Source organism: Cottoperca gobio, chromosome 17, assembly GCF_900634415.1.
Source record: "Cottoperca gobio chromosome 17, fCotGob3.1, whole genome shotgun sequence".
Taxonomy (NCBI): Eukaryota; Metazoa; Chordata; class Actinopteri; order Perciformes; family Bovichtidae; genus Cottoperca; species Cottoperca gobio.
The window spans coordinates 24,573,589-24,594,061 of record NC_041371.1 but is presented as its reverse complement, the minus strand read 5'-3'; the positions used below and the strand labels follow the sequence as shown (position 1 = coordinate 24,594,061).

The 20,473-nt window shown below is 43.6% G+C and overlaps 12 non-coding genes across 12 annotated transcripts; all 12 read left to right on the top strand.

The window, feature by feature from the left end:
* Positions 1–13,874: 13,874 nt before the first annotated feature.
* Positions 13,875–14,038, top strand: LOC115023173 (U1 spliceosomal RNA). The gene has a single exon (XR_003833991.1). It is a non-coding gene; the product is annotated as a U1 spliceosomal RNA (small nuclear RNA).
* Positions 14,039–14,457: 419 nt separating this feature from the next.
* LOC115023171 (U1 spliceosomal RNA) lies at positions 14,458–14,621 on the top strand. Its single transcript, XR_003833989.1, has one exon. It is a non-coding gene; the product is annotated as a U1 spliceosomal RNA (small nuclear RNA).
* A 418-nt stretch (positions 14,622–15,039) lies between these two features.
* On the top strand, positions 15,040–15,203 carry LOC115023170 (U1 spliceosomal RNA). The gene has a single exon (XR_003833988.1). It is a non-coding gene; the product is annotated as a U1 spliceosomal RNA (small nuclear RNA).
* A 418-nt stretch (positions 15,204–15,621) lies between these two features.
* LOC115023168 (U1 spliceosomal RNA) lies at positions 15,622–15,785 on the top strand. Its single transcript, XR_003833987.1, has one exon. It is a non-coding gene; the product is annotated as a U1 spliceosomal RNA (small nuclear RNA).
* Positions 15,786–16,203: 418 nt separating this feature from the next.
* On the top strand, positions 16,204–16,367 carry LOC115023167 (U1 spliceosomal RNA). Its single transcript, XR_003833986.1, has one exon. It is a non-coding gene; the product is annotated as a U1 spliceosomal RNA (small nuclear RNA).
* A 419-nt stretch (positions 16,368–16,786) lies between these two features.
* On the top strand, positions 16,787–16,950 carry LOC115023166 (U1 spliceosomal RNA). Its single transcript, XR_003833985.1, has one exon. It is a non-coding gene; the product is annotated as a U1 spliceosomal RNA (small nuclear RNA).
* A 418-nt stretch (positions 16,951–17,368) lies between these two features.
* On the top strand, positions 17,369–17,532 carry LOC115023165 (U1 spliceosomal RNA). Its single transcript, XR_003833984.1, has one exon. It is a non-coding gene; the product is annotated as a U1 spliceosomal RNA (small nuclear RNA).
* Positions 17,533–17,950: 418 nt separating this feature from the next.
* On the top strand, positions 17,951–18,114 carry LOC115023199 (U1 spliceosomal RNA). The gene has a single exon (XR_003834011.1). It is a non-coding gene; the product is annotated as a U1 spliceosomal RNA (small nuclear RNA).
* Positions 18,115–18,532: 418 nt separating this feature from the next.
* LOC115023198 (U1 spliceosomal RNA) lies at positions 18,533–18,696 on the top strand. The gene has a single exon (XR_003834010.1). It is a non-coding gene; the product is annotated as a U1 spliceosomal RNA (small nuclear RNA).
* A 418-nt stretch (positions 18,697–19,114) lies between these two features.
* On the top strand, positions 19,115–19,278 carry LOC115023187 (U1 spliceosomal RNA). The gene has a single exon (XR_003834000.1). It is a non-coding gene; the product is annotated as a U1 spliceosomal RNA (small nuclear RNA).
* A 419-nt stretch (positions 19,279–19,697) lies between these two features.
* Positions 19,698–19,861, top strand: LOC115023175 (U1 spliceosomal RNA). Its single transcript, XR_003833992.1, has one exon. It is a non-coding gene; the product is annotated as a U1 spliceosomal RNA (small nuclear RNA).
* A 419-nt stretch (positions 19,862–20,280) lies between these two features.
* Positions 20,281–20,444, top strand: LOC115023164 (U1 spliceosomal RNA). The gene has a single exon (XR_003833983.1). It is a non-coding gene; the product is annotated as a U1 spliceosomal RNA (small nuclear RNA).
* The last annotated feature ends 29 nt before the right edge of the window (positions 20,445–20,473 follow it).

The following is a 20,473-nucleotide window of genomic DNA, read 5'->3' as shown; positions in this document are numbered from 1 at the left end:
AAAAAGAAATGTCTCTTTATTTTTCAATTGTCCATTTATTGCCACATGATAGACACATGTTCATTCTTCCATACCGAGATGTGTGGATCAGAAATAAAAAATACAAAGTAAATAAATGCTGCATATAACTAGGTTGCAAATAAACCCATAACATCAAATACCAAATGAAATGAACAGCAATAAATACATAATAACCTGGATAATTGTTGGCATATGATCTAACAGTAAACAGACAAAAAACAGGCATTCAAACAATTACATTTTATTTTGAACATGTATAAAACATTTTTTAAAGAATATCCAACAAACATACAACATAAATAAGTATTTCATGTCTAATTGGAGTGTGAAGAAGTGAATACTTATCAAGTCCTACCCCCTTTAAAAAATAAAGTGAATATTCACACATGAATATTCTGACTTTTCGCCCCAGTGTTCACATACACCTTGTGTACACCAATTAATCAAAAAAAAATTAGGCATTCTAAACACAACAGGAACATCTCAATCAGAATAGGCTGTACCCTGTTTTACTATGCCAGTTCATCCATCTCATATCCATTCAATATTGCTCTTAAAAATATGTTTATACCTCTTAAATGTAACAGTATACTGCCACCTACTGGTAAAGAGTTTTCATAACATTTCTCTAGTTTATATATATTCACATGATTCATTTTACAAACAATAAGCGCCATTACAAGTACAACATTTCTATCCTTTAGACCAGGGGTATTCAACTAAAATTCAAAGAGGTCCAGTTAGAGATCATTTCCTCAAGGTCTAGAACATCATAATGTCTAACTTGTGTTATGAATTAGTGTGATATATATTGAATTGGCCTAGTAGCTGTATCAACGTCTGAATGTAAACTGTCAAATCAAATAAAGAAAGAACAATTAAAAAACATTTTGACAATATTTATTGTCACTTAACATTGAATTGTACAGATAACTAATACTGTAGACATGTATAATGTTCTTCTCAGGCTGCATTTAAAAATAAAATGGAGAAAATAAATAAAATAGCTTTTGAAACATTGTGCATCTTAAAATAAAGTGCTTCATTTTTGATTTCCCCTCAAGTAAGGTTTCAGCTCCTGCATTCATGCATTCCTTGACAGCCCCTCCATCAGTAAATGTTTTTTGTGTTCCAAATCCAAGCAACTCTGAGGAAACCTTTGCACGTTGTTGGGCAGTGAATCAGGATCCTCTGCTGGATTGATCATATTGGACTCTGAGGGCTGCTTATTTTCTGTGACCTCAGTTCAAACTTTAGTGGGTATGTTTGGTCAAAAATGTTGTGCTTTGTCTCATAGTGGCGTTTTACATTGACACTGTTTTCACTGTCCACTTTTCTCTTCTTAGAGAGCGCCATGTGTAGTTATTTTTCTCTCCCTGTCTGATGCTCACTTGTCTCTCCGTCTGTGTTTCTCTCCCTGTCTGCGGATCACTCGTCTCTCAGGCTTCTCTCCCTGTATCGCTAACTCGTCTAATCGCTATCCGTCTGTCACTCGCCTCTCACCTCATTTGTCTGTATTCAGAGTCGCAATGTTTGCCGCCTGGAATGCATAGATTTGATTGGCTGAGTAGCATTACGTGAGATGTCTTAACTCGCATGCAATTGGTCTGTGAGTTTCCTGAACCGCTAAACCAGTGCCGTAAAAACAAGAAAAGCTGCCCGGTCAAAATTGAAAATCCCTTAATAATTTATTGATTATAAGTCCGGGTCCGGGTTTTTGCAAGAGCCACAATCCAAAAACGCTCCTTTCCTCCCTGAAACCATTATGCATTTGAGAATATGGATAATAGTAATATGTTACTAAGGAATGAAAAGCATAATGTACAGTGCAATAACTGTGTTTTATTATTTTCACTGCAACCACAAAACACACATTGCTGATCATCACTGCCCATAACAACAGATAACAGACAGCATGTTTACTGATAATCACAGTCCCTAACAACAGATAACAGACAGCATGTTTACTGATAATCACAGTCCATAACAACAGATAACAGACAGCATGTTTACTGATAATCACAGTCCATAACAACAGATAACAGACAGTGTGTTTACTGATCATCACTGCCCATAACAACAGATAACAGACAGCATATTTACTGATCATCACTGCCCATAACAACAGATAACAGACAGCATGTTTACTGATAATCACAGTCCATAACAACAGATAACAGACAGCATGTTTACTGATAATCACAGTCCCTAACAACAGATAACAGACAGCATGTTTACTGATAATCACTGCCCATAACAACAGATAACAGACTGTTGTTATGGGCAGTGATGATCAGTAAACACACTGATAACAGACAGCATGTTTACTGATAATCACTGCCCATTACAACAGATAACAGACAGCATGTTTACTGATAATCACAGTCCATAACAACAGATAACAGACAGCATGTTTACTGATAATCACAGTCCATAACAACAGATAACAGACAGCATGTTTACTGATAATCACAGTCCATAACAACAGATAACAGACAGTGTGTTTACTGATCATCACTGCCCATAACAACAGATAACAGACAGCATGTTTACTGATAATCACAGTCCATAACAACAGATAACAGACAGCATGTTTACTGATAATCACAGTCCCTAACAACAGATAACAGACAGCATGTTTACTGATAATCACTGCCCATAACAACAGATAACAGACTGTTGTTATGGGCAGTGATGATCAGTAAACACACAGATAACAGACAGCATGTTTACTGATAATCACAGTCCCTAACAACAGATAACAGACAGCATGTTTACTGATAATCACTGCCCATAACAACAGATAACAGACTGTTGTTATGGGCAGTGATGATCAGTAAACACACTGATAACAGACAGCATGTTTACTGATAATCACTGCCCATTACAACAGATAACAGACAGCATGTTTACTGATAATCACAGTCCATAACAACAGATAACAGACAGCATGTTTACTGATAATCACAGTCCATAACAACAGATAACAGACAGCATGTTTACTGATAATCACAGTCCATAACAACAGATAACAGACAGTGTGTTTACTGATCATCACTGCCCATAACAACAGATAACAGACAGCATGTTTACTGATAATCACAGTCCATAACAACAGATAACAGACAGCATGTTTACTGATAATCACAGTCCCTAACAACAGATAACAGACAGCATGTTTACTGATAATCACTGCCCATAACAACAGATAACAGACTGTTGTTATGGGCAGTGATGATCAGTAAACACACTGATAACAGACAGCATGTTTACTGATAATCACAGTCCATAACAACAGATAACAGACAGTGTGTTTACTGATCATCACTGCCCATAACAACAGATAACAGACAGCATGTTTACTGATAATCACTGCCCATAACAACAGATAACAGACTGTTGTTATGGGCAGTGATGATCAGTAAACACACTGATAACAGACAGCATGTTTACTGATAATCACTGCCCATAACAACAGATAACAGACAGCATATTTACTGATCATCACTGCCCATAACAACAGATAACAGACAGCATGTTTACTGATAATCACAGTCCATAACAACAGATAACAGACAGCATGTTTACTGATAATCACAGTCCATAACAGCAGATAACAGACAGTGTGTTTACTGATCATCACTGCCCATAACAACAGATAACAGACAGCATGTTTACTGATAATCACAGTCCATAACAACAGATAACAGACAGTGTGTTTACTGATCATCACTGCCCATAACAACAGATAACAGACAGCATGTTTACTGATCATCACTGCCCATAACAACAGATAACAGACAGCATGTTTACTGATAATCACAGTCCATATAACAGCAGATTATAGACAGCAGAAGAAGAGTCAGAAGAGTAATGTTGTACTTACTTCACACTCAATGTGATTTCTGACACTTCTTCTGCCGCACAAGTGATTTGAAGTCGGGCTCTGCGTTGGAAACGGCGATCCGAAGGGCCTCTGTTGTGTGCCGCAGACTCAATCTGTTTCGGTTGCGACATTTTATTTTTGAGAGCGCAGAGAATGCTGCTTCACACCGGTATGTGGACGGAAACATTGAGATGATGCGTCTTGCCAGTCTGGAGATATTTGGTAGATGCCCCACCAGTTTCCAAAAGTCCACGACATCTGTAATCCGAAACTGACGCTGAAGTTCATCTGAGCTCTTTAACTCCACAAACTCCATTTGAAGCTGCACAAGTCCGAGCTGGTCGCTTATTTGCTTCATTTCATTGACCTCAATCAGGAATGGGTTTTTCACAAGTAGAAAAATATTGCTATGGTCCTAGAAGTCGTGGAATCTTGATGCGTAGTTTTGCTTGAGCTCAGTTAGCACGTCACAGAATTGTGATTGACAGGGCAGGAGAGCAGTGTGCATGCATCGCCATCACTTTCTGCACGGTGGGGAAGAAACGGTAATCAGAACCACGGACACTTTGTTCGAGTACATCCAGTTTGTCAGAAAATACTCTGACAGCCGTGTAGAGCTCATACACGGTCTTGTTTCTTCCCTGCATTTTGAGATTAAGTTCGTTCAAGTGCTGTGTAATGTCACACAGGAACGCAACAGACAGCACCCACTCTTTATCATCCAAAAAGGAAAATCGGGAAGTCTCCCCTTGGCCGACAATGAAGGATTTCAGGGGTTCAAGCAGGTCCATGAAATGTGCAAGCATACGTCCTTTAGACAGCCACCTTATCTCGGTGTGTAACACCAAATCTCCATAGTGAGTGTCAAACTCCTCGCACAGCAGTTTAAATTTTAAGTGGTTTCTTGCACGGGCCCTGATATAATTAACCACTTCGATTACATTTGCCATCACTTCATTCAGACATTTGAACTTAGCAAACAAGGCTTGTTGATGCACAATACAATGGTATGAGAAAATACCCTCAGCAGCAACCCCGCCGTTTTTCAGCGTTTCTTTCAGCAAAGCCACGGCTCCGTTCCTCTTACCAAGCATCGCCGGTGCGCCATCTGTTGTGAATGCTGTGATTTTTTCTGTTCCAATGTTAAACTTTTCTAATGTTTCCAGCACAGCGTTTTTTATTTCAATGCCCGTTGTTCCATTTTTCAGTGAAACCATGTCAAGCAGTTCTTCTGTAATGTCAAACTTACTGTTGATCGCTCGGATAAAGATGAGTAATTGTGGTGTGTCATTGATATCCAAGCTTTCGTCCATTGCAAGGCTGACAAACTCAGCGGATGACAGTTTGTCCTTAAGAGTATGTGCAATGTTCTCTGAAATGTCTGATGCCCTCCTAGCTACAGTAGAATCCGACAGTTGAATTTTTTTTGCCTCTCGTTCCAGGTCTTTTTTCTCAGGAAACAACGTTGAACAAGCTAGCAGTATGCAATCCTTCACCATTTCTCCATCAGTATATGGCTTCATCTTTTTCATCAGTTCATGTGTGATTTTGTAGGAGGCCTCTGTCGCTCTTTCACTCATATTAGTGTGGAATACGTTTTTTTGAGCAGTTCGGTTCTGTTTGAGTCTCACCAGCTTTTCCACCCTCAGCTCTCCACCTTTCGGAAAGTCGGTACTGAACTTCGGGTGTTTTGTGTCGTGATGGCGCTGCAAATTGGACCTTTTAAATTGTGAAATGACGTTGTCACAAAGCAGGCAGATGCATTTTCCCGAACCGGTGGAGACGAAGAAAAACTCGAGTTCCCAGTCCTCTTTAAATGTTCGATATTCCTCTTCATATTTTCATTTCCTATATTCCTTTGCCATTTTTGCATAGTGCTGTAAGCTAGTTTTCCCAGTGTGACGGAGCAATTATCTCGCGCACCTGCAATCAGAGTGCGAAACCTGAAATCATTTGTGATTGGTTGTTCAGAGGGATGGGGGGGGCGGCTTAATAGACTGATGTGTGTGATGACTGATGTGTGACTTGTGAGTGATAATGAAATAGCAGTATAGCTAGGGGCTGATCCAAGGCAAACCTGAGCCAGCCCTAACTATAAGCTTTATCAAAAAGGAAAGTCTTTAGCCTGCTCTTAACTGTGGAGAGGGTGTCTGCCTCCCGAACACAAACTGTAAAATGTAAATAAATGTACCTTACAAAACACAGCAGATTTGCCTCATTCCCGATATCAGTCGAAACTGGCTTTGGCGTAACATGTGATCAGCTGATCTTTCACATTTTCAGCCATGGCTGTTATTCGGCGCTGGACAGTGTCATTGGAAAGGGGGACCCTGTTAATTTCGTTGCTTGCTTTCTCCCTAGTCATGATCTTGGCAGCTGGTTTGACTCAATTCTCACCTATCGAATGAGGTTTACCTGTTTTTGCGATGAGAAGGGATACCCTGTATGATGCCTCTTTAGCGTTCGCATTTTCCCCCGGTGAAAAAAACTGTGATGGTGCCTTCGTCATTTGTTTCTTGAGTTCATCAAGTTTTCTCTCAAAAACACTTAAAGGTTTCCCAATGTCATCTTTGTGTTCGCTCTCAAAATGTCGCTTGAGCTATTGACTATGGCTTCATAGTCTCGTTCGCCAACGACAAGATCGGCAAGATGATTAATTTGGGCGGGACTAAGGTTAGCATTGGAGTCCCCCGTTATATTGATATTGTGTCCTGGTATTGAATTAAGTGCTGATGGAATCACTTCCTTAAATTCTGTCACAGCACTTTCAGATAGACATCGAGCATAGGATATTTTGCCTACTGGCTTGTAGTCCAGTAACAGGACTTCAAAAGTTATTAAAAAATGGTCTGATAAAAGAGGATTATGTGGACACACTGATAAACTTTCAATTTCAACACCATATCCCAGAACAAGGTCCAGAGTGTGGTTTAAACAGTGAGTTGGTTCATGTACACTCTGACTGAACCCAATTGAATCTAATATTGAGATAAATGCATTATTAAGGCTGTCATTATCAACATCCACATGAATATTAAAGTCACCTACAATAATTACTTTATTTGTTTTAAGGACTAAACTTGATAGAAATTCTGAGAATTCATATAGAAATTCAGAATACGGACCAGGAGGGCGGTACACAGTAACAAATAAAATTGGCTTTATTGTTTTCCATGTAGGGTTTGAGAGCGTAAGAACAAGGCTTTTTGGTCTCTTTCAAAAGACAACTCTCTTATTGTTCTTTCAAAACAGTGAAGAATCACTCCAAGTGCTTCTGGCACTGAGTAATAGTGGTCTGAATATACTAAATTTGAAGAAAATGGAAAGGATGCCTGAAGATGTGTATAGCTGGTGAGCTGGAAAACACAATAGAAACATAACACCAAGTGTTATCAAATTCAGGTTAAAATTCAGATAAAAGGGAAACAAACTTATATTGGACAGGTTTTTCTGAGAGTAACACCAGGCTGTGCAATTTGGAAATATTATAATATTTATTAATAAAATATATTTTTATTGCTCATAAATAACTATTCCCCATATTCCCTGTTAGTAGTAATGACACAAAGTAAGTGAAGTATAAACAACATTTTTTTTAATATGTTTGTGTTTTTTTTTTATTTCCTCCTGAACTTGAATATGATAAATATAATTTTGAAAAGAAATAACATTTGTAAAAAGAAAACATAGGAAATGACATATCAAACTGTTCAGCCATTCATTGGCTACATGATATCCCAATCATCGGGATAATCGCTTGCTCAAATGAAGTGTCAATCAAACGCCGAATGTATGCTCTCCATGTGGGAAGCCGGCGTTCGGCTGTGCATGCACCAAGAGTAGCATTTTCTTCTGCACATGAGAGACACAGAAACTCCGGTCATTTACATACATGTATACAGATAGAGAGGGAGAGAAGGGGAGGAGAGATGAAGAGAAGGAGGAGAGCAGGGAGGTGTCCCCAGTCTAAGCCTATAGCAGCATAACTAGGGGCTGATCCAAGGCAAGCCTGAGCGAGCCCTAACTATAAGGTTAATCCAAAAGGAAAATCTTTAGTCTTACATTTTATTTTACCCTCTCACAACAACTGAGGAATTCAAAAAGAAACCAAACTCAGTGTCAAATTAAAATCACAAAAATGTCAAGACTTCAAGACAGTTCAAATTATGTTGAAATCAAACAATTCATTATTATTTAAAGGTTTCCAAAAAGTGTTTCAAATTGAACATTTTATAGGATGAAATGGATTTTTTAAAACAACATATTCAATGGATATGAGATGGATGAAGTGACATAGTGAGACAGGGTACAGCACATGTTGGTTGTTTAGTTTATTTTATTCTGTATCTGTGTTTGCATTTGACAGTGTTACAAAACTCCCATATTCATATTTATATTATTGACAATATTTTTAATAGATTTGGCTTACGAAATAAAAGCTCCACTGTTCTGTACAAAAATGATTATTAAAATGATTATTCTGTCTGTCGCAGTGTTCCTTGTTGGTTCGTCATCCATGTTACACCCTTGTTACTTAACGTTTTTGCGTGCCTCCCCGTGCTCCCTTGTGTTCCCTCCTGTCATCCTAGTTTGTATTTTCAGTTTTACTTTTTGCCTTGTTATATATTTTTGTAAGCTTTTTTGAATAAAAACCTCTTTTTGATAATCACCTCGTGTGCATTTTGTTCCTCACCTTTTCTCCACCGTGACACATATAAGCTTAAAGGCATGTTACTAACTCAGCATCCGGGGCATCACCTTTCTGTCTCAAATCTGGAAGTTTGCCACTATTGAAGGTTAAGTCTGGATCATGAATTGTGGCTGTGCCTCTGTGCCCTGGTACTGCCTGATGCTCACGTTAATATATATTTTTTGAGGCACTGGGAAACCTTTTTTGACATCCTCCTGGATCCATCTTTTTCATAATTGATCACATCATGTTGTATTTTTGCTATATTGTTTATTCTTCACACAAAATATTTCAAAAAGATTAAAGGTTCAATGTGTAATTTCCAAAGAAATAGGTGCAGTATTTCACCTCTTTTACTGGGTCAATACGATCTAAATATATCAATAATCAAAACCTTCAGTTATTATAAAAGGCAACTATATTATGTTATCCTTTGCTTATATTTTAGTTGTAATAGTTTAGCATATTTATGTATTCTAAGTTTTAGAGTATTCTTTGTATTGTGTATTGTATTATAAAGCTATATATCTCTCTTCTAGTGTTGATATATTTACTGTATAAATTTTACCCCTGTTTAAGTCTGTCATTCAGTCAGTTCATTTGACTAAACTGTGCCAGTGATGGGTGCTGGGCCAAAGAACTGGGGGAAAAGTCAGCAGAATCAAAAGCAAGATGAAGCCTTACAAAAACACCAGTAAGAATCACACTTTTGATTGGCAGAAAGGGGGGAAAATATTTCCCCTGTGATTATGTGGGAGTAGAATAGGTCTGGCCTGGTATTTGGAATTTACCCCCAGTCTTTTGGCCCAGAGTCAAAACGAGGGACCAATGGATGCGTTTGCATTGGTATTTGGTTTTCCACATATAAGAGAAGGGTGCACCGTTCCCAGAGACACTGCAATACTGGGTCAATGAGCGGAGTGAATGGAGCTCCCGATGCTAAAAATCTGTTTAATATGTTGTCCCGTTATAGAGGACGTATTACTCCAGACCATGAAGCGTCTGGCCTGATAGGAAAAAAAGAGCCGCTGAAAAAAAGCCCGAAGGATGCACCACCGGAGCGGATAACTCCTTACACAGAAAAGAAACAAAAATGCAGTCCAGTTTCAGCGGGAGGTGAGGCATATCCCTTCCCCCTGCCTCAAATCCCAGCCAACATTCGAGCTCTCGCCACATACTCGTATCTCTCGCCCCATAGGAAAGGAAAACACGAGGCGCACAAGAGGCCTCTTCATACTGACTGGCAGTGGGTAGATACAGGCCAAGTACAGGAGAGATGGCAGTAACGTCTACCTTCAGAACAAGTACCTTCCTATAAAAGGTCAAGCATCCTGCTCTTCCAGAGCGTGAGCTTCTTCTGAACTTTTAAAAAGCACCTGGTCCAATTGGCCGTGGCATTGTGAGCTGTCTCAAAGCCAACCCCTAGTACCTTCAGAGGTCCAATGCAGAGCGCCAGCCCCCCTGGTACATTGGTCCTGTCTTTCCACCGCCCAAAGAACTTCACAGAGGACTTGGCACAATTAAGCTTTGCACCAGCCACCCGACCAAAGTTCTGGAAAATCTCCAAGGTCCGAATCAGGCAAGCGTCGTTGTCCAGCAGCAGTGTAGTATCATCTGCATACTGAGAAAGCTTAACCCGTAGGCCCCCGCTACCAGGTACCAGGAAACCCTTTACACCTGGGTCAGCCCGAATAGCTGCCGCCAGGGGCTCCATGTAGAGGATGTAGAGCAGCGGTGAGAGCGGACACCCCTGTCTTACCCCTGAGTGCAACCTAAAAACATCCCCTAAGTGACCATTGACTGAGACCATGCTCCCCACATCTGTGTACAATACCTGTACCCATCTTATAAACCCCTGGCCAAAACCTAACCTGTCTAGTACCCTGAACATAAAACCCCAGTGTACCCTGTCAAACGCCTTCGCCTGGTCGAGGCCAACCACCATAAGCGGCAATTGCCTGTCTTCTGCCTAAGCGACCGCGTCTCGAATGAGCTGCAGATTCCATCTCACCGAACGCCCCGCCACTCCGCATGTCTGGTCCACATGGACCACGTGTGGGAGTGCTGCTCCTAGTCGATCCGCTAGCACCTTTGCCAGAAGTTTATAATCCACACAAAGCATGGTCAATGGACGCCAGTTCTCCAAGTTCATATGGTCCCCTTTCTTAAACAGAAGGGAGATAACTCCAGTGGCCAAAGACCCTCCCATAGCACCTATACAGAGCACTGCCGACAATACCTCCAACACTACCGGCCCGAGTATGTCCCAAAACTTGAGATAAAACTCCACCGGCAGCCCGTCGATACCGGGTACCTTCCGCCTGTTCATTCTAAAGAGGGCACCCTCAAGCTCCTCAAGAGTGAGCGGTGACTCCAATGCCTGAGCTATGTCCAAAGGCACCCGCTGAGTCATACAGTCCAGGAAATCCTCCCCCCCCTCTTTCTCTACCTTTCTCTCCATAAACATTGTGTTGTAGTGGTCGGAAGCGGCCTTAACCATCTCCAACTCATCTGACACCACCCTACCCTGCCCATCCCTAACCCCTAGCACCACTTGTTTGGCCCTCTCTTCCCTTACTGTGCTGAAAAAACCAGCGGAACACGTCTCAAATTCCTCATGGAAATTTCGACGTGACTTCCACAGGTATGCTCGAGCTCTACACTCAAAGACATTCCTGAGACGTGCTTTCAGGGACTCACAAACCCGCTGATTTACCGTACCACCAGAGTTTCCCCTGGAGTACTCAAACTCAAGAAGGCGTTGAAGGCGGATCACCGCCATCTTCGCCAACCTCCCTTTCCTTTTACTATACCCCACACAAAACCCCTTTATCCGCTCTTTGGCTGCCTCCCACCACTCTGTCACCCCAGAACACATAGGCCTAAGTCCAACCAGTCCTTGAAAGAGTGCTCGAAATTCTCTGTCAAAAACAACCTCTTCCAAGATACTGGTGTTAAGGCGCCAGAACCCAGGCCCAAAAACTGGAACAGACGAGCGCACCTCCAGTAGCAAACCATCATGGTCCGAAAAAAACACAGGGAGCAAACTGCCCGCCAACAAAACCAAGGACTTTGAAAGGAAAATGTAATCCAACACTTTTTCTATCCCTTGTGAGTTACGCCATGTGGGACCAACCACCCGCGGCCTGACCACCCTCGCCCCATCTACCAGGCCATGACTAGCCATGAGGTTGGCGATGAACCCGTCGCTCGTATCAACTCCTTTTCCTAACTCTACGTTAAAATCACCCCCAATAATGACCTGTCTATTTGTCGCCATGTGCGGTTCTATCAGCCCAAACATCTCCTGCCTTTCTGCCGAGGTTTGTGGCCCATACACTACAATTACCCTCAGCTTGACCGTCCCCCATGTAACATCTGCTCCCATTATCCTCCCTTGCACAATAACAAAGGAAAAATCCACCCTTATCTCTTTGAAACAAAATAAAATCCCAACCCCTGTAGAGTGGACCCCCCCTACACTCCATACTGAGTCCCCTCTCGTCCATTCCCTTGTAAAATTTGCAACATCACCCTTATCCCGCAAGTGTACCTCCTGCAAAAAACACATAGCAACTTGAAGATATCCCACATAATCAAACACCACCCTTCTTTTAACTGTGTCCCTCATTCCTCTCACATTCAATGTTAGCACCTTGAATGAACCCATTATGAATTACACAATCCCATCCCCTCAGAAACGGCTCCCTCCTCCTCTTCTTTGAGAAGTCTCTCCATCTCCTCGGCCCAGTTCATAATCCCTGACTTCGTCGGGATTGATAGCCAAGCCTGAAGTGGGTGCAGGCAAAGACACTTCCATGTCAGTCAAAGGTGCATCCGCACCCCCGGCGTCGGTTGCTCCTTCGCCCCATTGCCCTACATCAACACCACTCTCCGTAAGGCCTATATCCAACCCTGGCATCACTTGGCCCGTGTGGCCATCTCCTTTCACTGGCTCCTTGGATTTCATCAGCCCACCAGCAAGCTTGGCCACCTCGGCAAAGGATCTTCTCCGGCTGGGGCAGCTGCGGAACAGGTGGTCCAGTCCCCCGCATCCATGACAGGCCTTAGGCGCAACACAGTTCTTGGCCTCATGGCCCGCCTGTCCACAGAAACTCCATCGCATGCAGCCTCTGTGTGACCGGACTGCCTACACCTCCTGCAGAAGGCTGGCTGACGTGTGTAGTAGAGGTAGCCCCGGTCTCCACCAAGGCTAAAAATGGCAGGTGGGTGCTTAAGGCCTCCAGGCCCTTCCGGATCAGGGTTCAGCAACACTTGAAACTGCCGCTTTCCAGTCCAAAACCCCAATGGGTCGTTCACCGGTCTAGCAGCCGACATTACCTCACCATATTGTTTTAAAAAGGCTACAAGTGCTGCGTTTGTTACAAAGGGATTGAACATATGCACCGTAACCACTCTAAAGTTCGGTTTGTCCAAGTTGAAAACTTTGTAGCCTGCAAGAGGCCTTACCCCAGCTGCGGTCTGGCAAATTTCAGCCACTCTTCTGTAGATGTCCTCCGTCCGTAGGGTGACATCAAAAGCCTTCTCCTGCTGGTTCCACTGGATGCAGTAGACGTCTTCCACCTTCAGACACAGCTGCCCGACGATAACCTTCTTGCAGAAGAAAACCCTCGCAAGGAAATCCACCTCTTCCACGACAACCTGGAACCCCAGCGTGTTTCTCAGCCCGACCCTCGGGATCGGCTGTTCTTTGGGGGCCGGTGTGGCCATCTTCCGATTTGTAGATTTGTTTCCTCAGCAACAATACCCAACCTCACATCCACTTGATCTTAGCCAAAAGGCAGAGAAGCGATGGGTCGAGTCTGTTTGCTGCAGGACTCCACCTCCTTGTACAGTTCTCAAGTGTCATGGTGCAGTAATTCTCTGCCATAAAAATGGCTTCAGTTTAGCAGATCCTCCCAAGCATTCCATTTAGAGGACATACCAGATATTAAACTGAAGAGAACAGACTTCTTATTTTTTTTATTAGAAAATCTTTTCATGTAACAAACATTTACACAAATATAAATGGATGAGACCGAGAAAGGGAAGTCTTCCCCAGACAAAGTACTGTGTATGGCGGTTCCCATAATGCATAATCCTATATTCTAATACGTTTATCATCAGTTTCTGCCTCTGGGAAAGCGAACACAGTCCAGCAACTGCACATAAAGCTTAAGTGTGCTAGAAATAGAAAAACATTTAAAGCACAAACAAAGAACAACCTCAGGGGAGGGGCACAGGCAATTAGGAAGACTCCCCTGTCTCATCCAACTCATACTTACCTGGCAGGGGAGATACCATGATGATGGAGGTGGTTCACCCAGGGCGAGGCTCGGCCATTGCACTCCGGTTGTGCTGACCCCTGCGAATTCCCCAAATGTGGGAATCTCGACTGCATAATTTGTGGTAGTGGGGGACTGCGTTCGCGCTCTCCCCTTATAATTGTGTTTAAGAAAAATCACACCAGACCTTTTCTGTGATGGAATGTAGAGTGTTGGGCAGCATAAATAATTCCAATTTCTGAGACTGATCACTTTGAGGCCTATGGTTTCTTTTGCAATGTGACCAGAAAAGTGTCAGTGTTGTTGCTAGAAAGCTGTTTCTGCCCTGCGTTGTAAAGTTGAGTAATGCCAATCTACTGTAATACCAATGGCAGCGAGAAGTAGGTGTGGCCTGATGGATTGAAACAAACTAATTGCTTTTGTGCAGTTGCTGGGCTGTGTTTGCTTTCCCAGAGGCAGAAGCTGATTGCCAAGGTGAGCTAATGCTAAAGGTATTGGAATCTAGGATTATGGGAAACCGCCATACACAGTACTTTGTCTGGGGAAGACTCCCATGTCTCTGTCTCAACCAACTCATACTTACCTGGCAGGGGAGATACCATGATCAAGAAGGTGGTTCACCCAGGGCGAGGCTCGGCCATTGCACTCCGGTTGTGCTGACCCCTGCGAATTCCCCAAATGTGGGAATCTCGACTGCATAATTTGTGGTAGTGGGGGACTGCGTTCGCGCTCTCCCCTTATAATTGTGTTTAAGAAAAATCACACCAGACCTTTTCTGTGATGGAATGTAGAGTGTTGGGCAGCATAAATAATTCCAATTTCTGAGACTGATCACTTTGAGGCCTATGGTTTCTTTTGCAATGTGACCAGAAAAGTGTCAGTGTTGTTGCTAGAAAGCTGTTTCTGCCCTGCGTTGTAAAGTTGAGTAATGCCAATCTACTGTAATACCAATGGCAGCGAGAAGTAGGTGTGGCCTGATGGATTGAAACAAACTAATTGCTTTTGTGCAGTTGCTGGGCTGTGTTTGCTTTCCCAGAGGCAGAAGCTGATTGCCAAGGTGAGCTAATGCTAAAGGTATTGGAATCTAGGATTATGGGAACCGCCATACACAGTACTTTGTCTGGGGAAGACTCCCATGTCTCTGTCTCAACCAACTCATACTTACCTGGCAGGGGAGATACCATGATCAAGAAGGTGGTTCACCCAGGGCGAGGCTCGGCCATTGCACTCCGGTTGTGCTGACCCCTGCGAATTCCCCAAATGTGGGAATCTCGACTGCATAATTTGTGGTAGTGGGGGACTGCGTTCGCGCTCTCCCCTTATAATTGTGTTTAAGAAAAATCACACCAGACCTTTTCTGTGATGGAATGTAGAGTGTTGGGCAGCATAAATAATTCCAATTTCTGAGACTGATCACTTTGAGGCCTATGGTTTCTTTTGCAATGTGACCAGAAAAGTGTCAGTGTTGTTGCTAGAAAGCTGTTTCTGCCCTGCGTTGTAAAGTTGAGTAATGCCAATCTACTGTAATACCAATGGCAGCGAGAAGTAGGTGTGGCCTGATGGATTGAAACAAACTAATTGCTTTTGTGCAGTTGCTGGGCTGTGTTTGCTTTCCCAGAGGCAGAAGCTGATTGCCAAGGTGAGCTAATGCTAAATGTATTGGCATCTAGCATTATGGGAACCGCCATACACAGTACTTTGTCTGGGGAAGACTCCCATGTCTCTGTCTCAACCAACTCATACTTACCTGGCAGGGGAGATACCATGATCAAGAAGGTGGTTCACCCAGGGCGAGGCTCGGCCATTGCACTCCGGTTGTGCTGACCCCTGCGAATTCCCCAAATGTGGGAATCTCGACTGCATAATTTGTGGTAGTGGGGGACTGCGTTCGCGCTCTCCCCTTATAATTGTGTTTAAGAAAAATCACACCAGACCTTTTCTGTGATGGAATGTAGAGTGTTGGGCAGCATAAATAATTCCAATTTCTGAGACTGATCACTTTGAGGCCTATGGTTTCTTTTGCAATGTGACCAGAAAAGTGTCAGTGTTGTTGCTAGAAAGCTGTTTCTGCCCTGCGTTGTAAAGTTGAGTAATGCCAATCTACTGTAATACCAATGGCAGCGAGAAGTAGGTGTGGCCTGATGGATTGAAACAAACTAATTGCTTTTGTGCAGTTGCTGGGCTGTGTTTGCTTTCCCAGAGGCAGAAGCTGATTGCCAAGGTGAGCTAATGCTAAAGGTATTGGAATCTAGGATTATGGGAACCGCCATACACAGTACTTTGTCTGGGGAAGACTCCCATGTCTCTGTCTCAACCAACTCATACTTACCTGGCAGGGGAGATACCATGATCAAGAAGGTGGTTCACCCAGGGCGAGGCTCGGCCATTGCACTCCGGTTGTGCTGACCCCTGCGAATTCCCCAAATGTGGGAATCTCGACTGCATAATTTGTGGTAGTGGGGGACTGCGTTCGCGCTCTCCCCTTATAATTGTGTTTAAGAAAAATCACACCAGACCTTTTCTGTGATGGAATGTAGAGTGTTGGGCAGCATAAATAATTCCAATTTCTGAGACTGATCACTTTGAGGCCTATGGTTTCTTTTGCAATGTGACCAGAAAAGTGTCAGTGTTGTTGCTAGAAAGCTGTTTCTGCCCTGCGTTGTAAAGTTGAGTAATGCCAATCTACTGTAATACCAATGGCAGCGAGAAGTAGGTGTGGTCCTGATGGATTGAAACAAACTAATTGCTTTTGTGCAGTTGCTGGGCTGTGTTTGCTTTCCCAGAGGCAGAAGCTGATTGCCAAGGTGAGCTAATGCTAAATGTATTGGCATCTAGCATTATGGGAACCGCCATACACAGTACTTTGTCTGGGGAAGACTCCCATGTCTCTGTCTCAACCAACTCATACTTACCTGGCAGGGGAGATACCATGATCAAGAAGGTGGTTCACCCAGGGCGAGGCTCGGCCATTGCACTCCGGTTGTGCTGACCCCTGCGAATTCCCCAAATGTGGGAATCTCGACTGCATAATTTGTGGTAGTGGGGGACTGCGTTCGCGCTCTCCCCTTATAATTGTGTTTAAGAAAAATCACACCAGACCTTTTCTGTGATGGAATGTAGAGTGTTGGGCAGCATAAATAATTCCAATTTCTGAGACTGATCACTTTGAGGCCTATGGTTTCTTTTGCAATGTGACCAGAAAAGTGTCAGTGTTGTTGCTAGAAAGCTGTTTCTGCCCTGCGTTGTAAAGTTGAGTAATGCCAATCTACTGTAATACCAATGGCAGCGAGAAGTAGGTGTGGCCTGATGGATTGAAACAAACTAATTGCTTTTGTGCAGTTGCTGGGCTGTGTTTGCTTTCCCAGAGGCAGAAGCTGATTGCCAAGGTGAGCTAATGCTAAAGGTATTGGCATCTAGCATTATGGGAACCGCCATACACAGTACTTTGTCTGGGGAAGACTCCCATGTCTCTGTCTCAACCAACTCATACTTACCTGGCAGGGGAGATACCATGATCAAGAAGGTGGTTCACCCAGGGCGAGGCTCGGCCATTGCACTCCGGTTGTGCTGACCCCTGCGAATTCCCCAAATGTGGGAATCTCGACTGCATAATTTGTGGTAGTGGGGGACTGCGTTCGCGCTCTCCCCTTATAATTGTGTTTAAGAAAAATCACACCAGACCTTTTCTGTGATGGAATGTAGAGTGTTGGGCAGCATAAATAATTCCAATTTCTGAGACTGATCACTTTGAGGCCTATGGTTTCTTTTGCAATGTGACCAGAAAAGTGTCAGTGTTGTTGCTAGAAAGCTGTTTCTGCCCTGCGTTGTAAAGTTGAGTAATGCCAATCTACTGTAATACCAATGGCAGCGAGAAGTAGGTGTGGCCTGATGGATTGAAACAAACTAATTGCTTTTGTGCAGTTGCTGGGCTGTGTTTGCTTTCCCAGAGGCAGAAGCTGATTGCCAAGGTGAGCTAATGCTAAATGTATTGGCATCTAGCATTATGGGAACCGCCATACACAGTACTTTGTCTGGGGAAGACTCCCATGTCTCTGTCTCAACCAACTCATACTTACCTGGCAGGGGAGATACCATGATCAAGAAGGTGGTTCACCCAGGGCGAGGCTCGGCCATTGCACTCCGGTTGTGCTGACCCCTGCGAATTCCCCAAATGTGGGAATCTCGACTGCATAATTTGTGGTAGTGGGGGACTGCGTTCGCGCTCTCCCCTTATAATTGTGTTTAAGAAAAATCACACCAGACCTTTTCTGTGATGGAATGTAGAGTGTTGGGCAGCATAAATAATTCCAATTTCTGAGACTGATCACTTTGAGGCCTATGGTTTCTTTTGCAATGTGACCAGAAAAGTGTCAGTGTTGTTGCTAGAAAGCTGTTTCTGCCCTGCGTTGTAAAGTTGAGTAATGCCAATCTACTGTAATACCAATGGCAGCGAGAAGTAGGTGTGGCCTGATGGATTGAAACAAACTAATTGCTTTTGTGCAGTTGCTGGGCTGTGTTTGCTTTCCCAGAGGCAGAAGCTGATTGCCAAGGTGAGCTAATGCTAAAGGTATTGGCATCTAGCATTATGGGAACCGCCATACACAGTACTTTGTCTGGGGAAGACTCCCATGTCTCTGTCTCAACCAACTCATACTTACCTGGCAGGGGAGATACCATGATCAAGAAGGTGGTTCACCCAGGGCGAGGCTCGGCCATTGCACTCCGGTTGTGCTGACCCCTGCGAATTCCCCAAATGTGGGAATCTCGACTGCATAATTTGTGGTAGTGGGGGACTGCGTTCGCGCTCTCCCCTTATAATTGTGTTTAAGAAAAATCACACCAGACCTTTTCTGTGATGGAATGTAGAGTGTTGGGCAGCATAAATAATTCCAATTTCTGAGACTGATCACTTTGAGGCCTATGGTTTCTTTTGCAATGTGACCAGAAAAGTGTCAGTGTTGTTGCTAGAAAGCTGTTTCTGCCCTGCGTTGTAAAGTTGAGTAATGCCAATCTACTGTAATACCAATGGCAGCGAGAAGTAGGTGTGGCCTGATGGATTGAAACAAACTAATTGCTTTTGTGCAGTTGCTGGGCTGTGTTTGCTTTCCCAGAGGCAGAAGCTGATTGCCAAGGTGAGCTAATGCTAAAGGTATTGGAATCTAGGATTATGGGAACCGCCATACACAGTACTTTGTCTGGGGAAGACTCCCATGTCTCTGTCTCAACCAACTCATACTTACCTGGCAGGGGAGATACCATGATCAAGAAGGTGGTTCACCCAGGGCGAGGCTCGGCCATTGCACTCCGGTTGTGCTGACCCCTGCGAATTCCCCAAATGTGGGAATCTCGACTGCATAATTTGTGGTAGTGGGGGACTGCGTTCGCGCTCTCCCCTTATAATTGTGTTTAAGAAAAATCACACCAGACCTTTTCTGTGATGGAATGTAGAGTGTTGGGCAGCATAAATAATTCCAATTTCTGAGACTGATCACTTTGAGGCCTATGGTTTCTTTTGCAATGTGACCAGAAAAGTGTCAGTGTTGTTGCTAGAAAGCTGTTTCTGCCCTGCGTTGTAAAGTTGAGTAATGCCAATCTACTGTAATACCAATGGCAGCGAGAAGTAGGTGTGGTCCTGATGGATTGAAACAAACTAATTGCTTTTGTGCAGTTGCTGGGCTGTGTTTGCTTTCCCAGAGGCAGAAGCTGATTGCCAAGGTGAGCTAATGCTAAAGGTATTGGAATCTAGGATTATGGGAACCGCCATACACAGTACTTTGTCTGGGGAAGACTCCCATGTCTCTGTCTCAACCAACTCATACTTACCTGGCAGGGGAGATACCATGATCAAGAAGGTGGTTCACCCAGGGCGAGGCTCGGCCATTGCACTCCGGTTGTGCTGACCCCTGCGAATTCCCCAAATGTGGGAATCTCGACTGCATAATTTGTGGTAGTGGGGGACTGCGTTCGCGCTCTCCCCTTATAATTGTGTTTAAGAAAAATCACACCAGACCTTTTCTGTGATGGAATGTAGAGTGTTGGGCAGCATAAATAATTCCAATTTCTGAGACTGATCACTTTGAGGCCTATGGTTTCTTTTGCAATGTGACCAGAAAAGTGTCAGTGTTGTTGCTAGAAAGCTGTTTCTGCCCTGCGTTGTAAAGTTGAGTAATGCCAATCTACTGTAATACCAATGGCAGCGAGAAGTAGGTGTGGTCTGATGGATTGAAACAAACTAATTGCTTTTGTGCAGTTGCTGGGCTGTGTTTGCTTTCCCAGAGGCAGAAGCTGATTGCCAAGGTGAGCTAATGCTAAAGGTATTGGAATCTAGGCATTATGGGAACCGCCATACACAGTACTTTGTCTGGGGAAGACTCCCATGTCTCTGTCTCAACCAACTCATACTTACCTGGCAGGGGAGATACCATGATCAAGAAGGTGGTTCACCCAGGGCGAGGCTCGGCCATTGCACTCCGGTTGTGCTGACCCCTGCGAATTCCCCAAATGTGGGAATCTCGACTGCATAATTTGTGGTAGTGGGGGACTGCGTTCGCGCTCTCCCCTTATAATTGTGTTTAAGAAAAATCACACAAG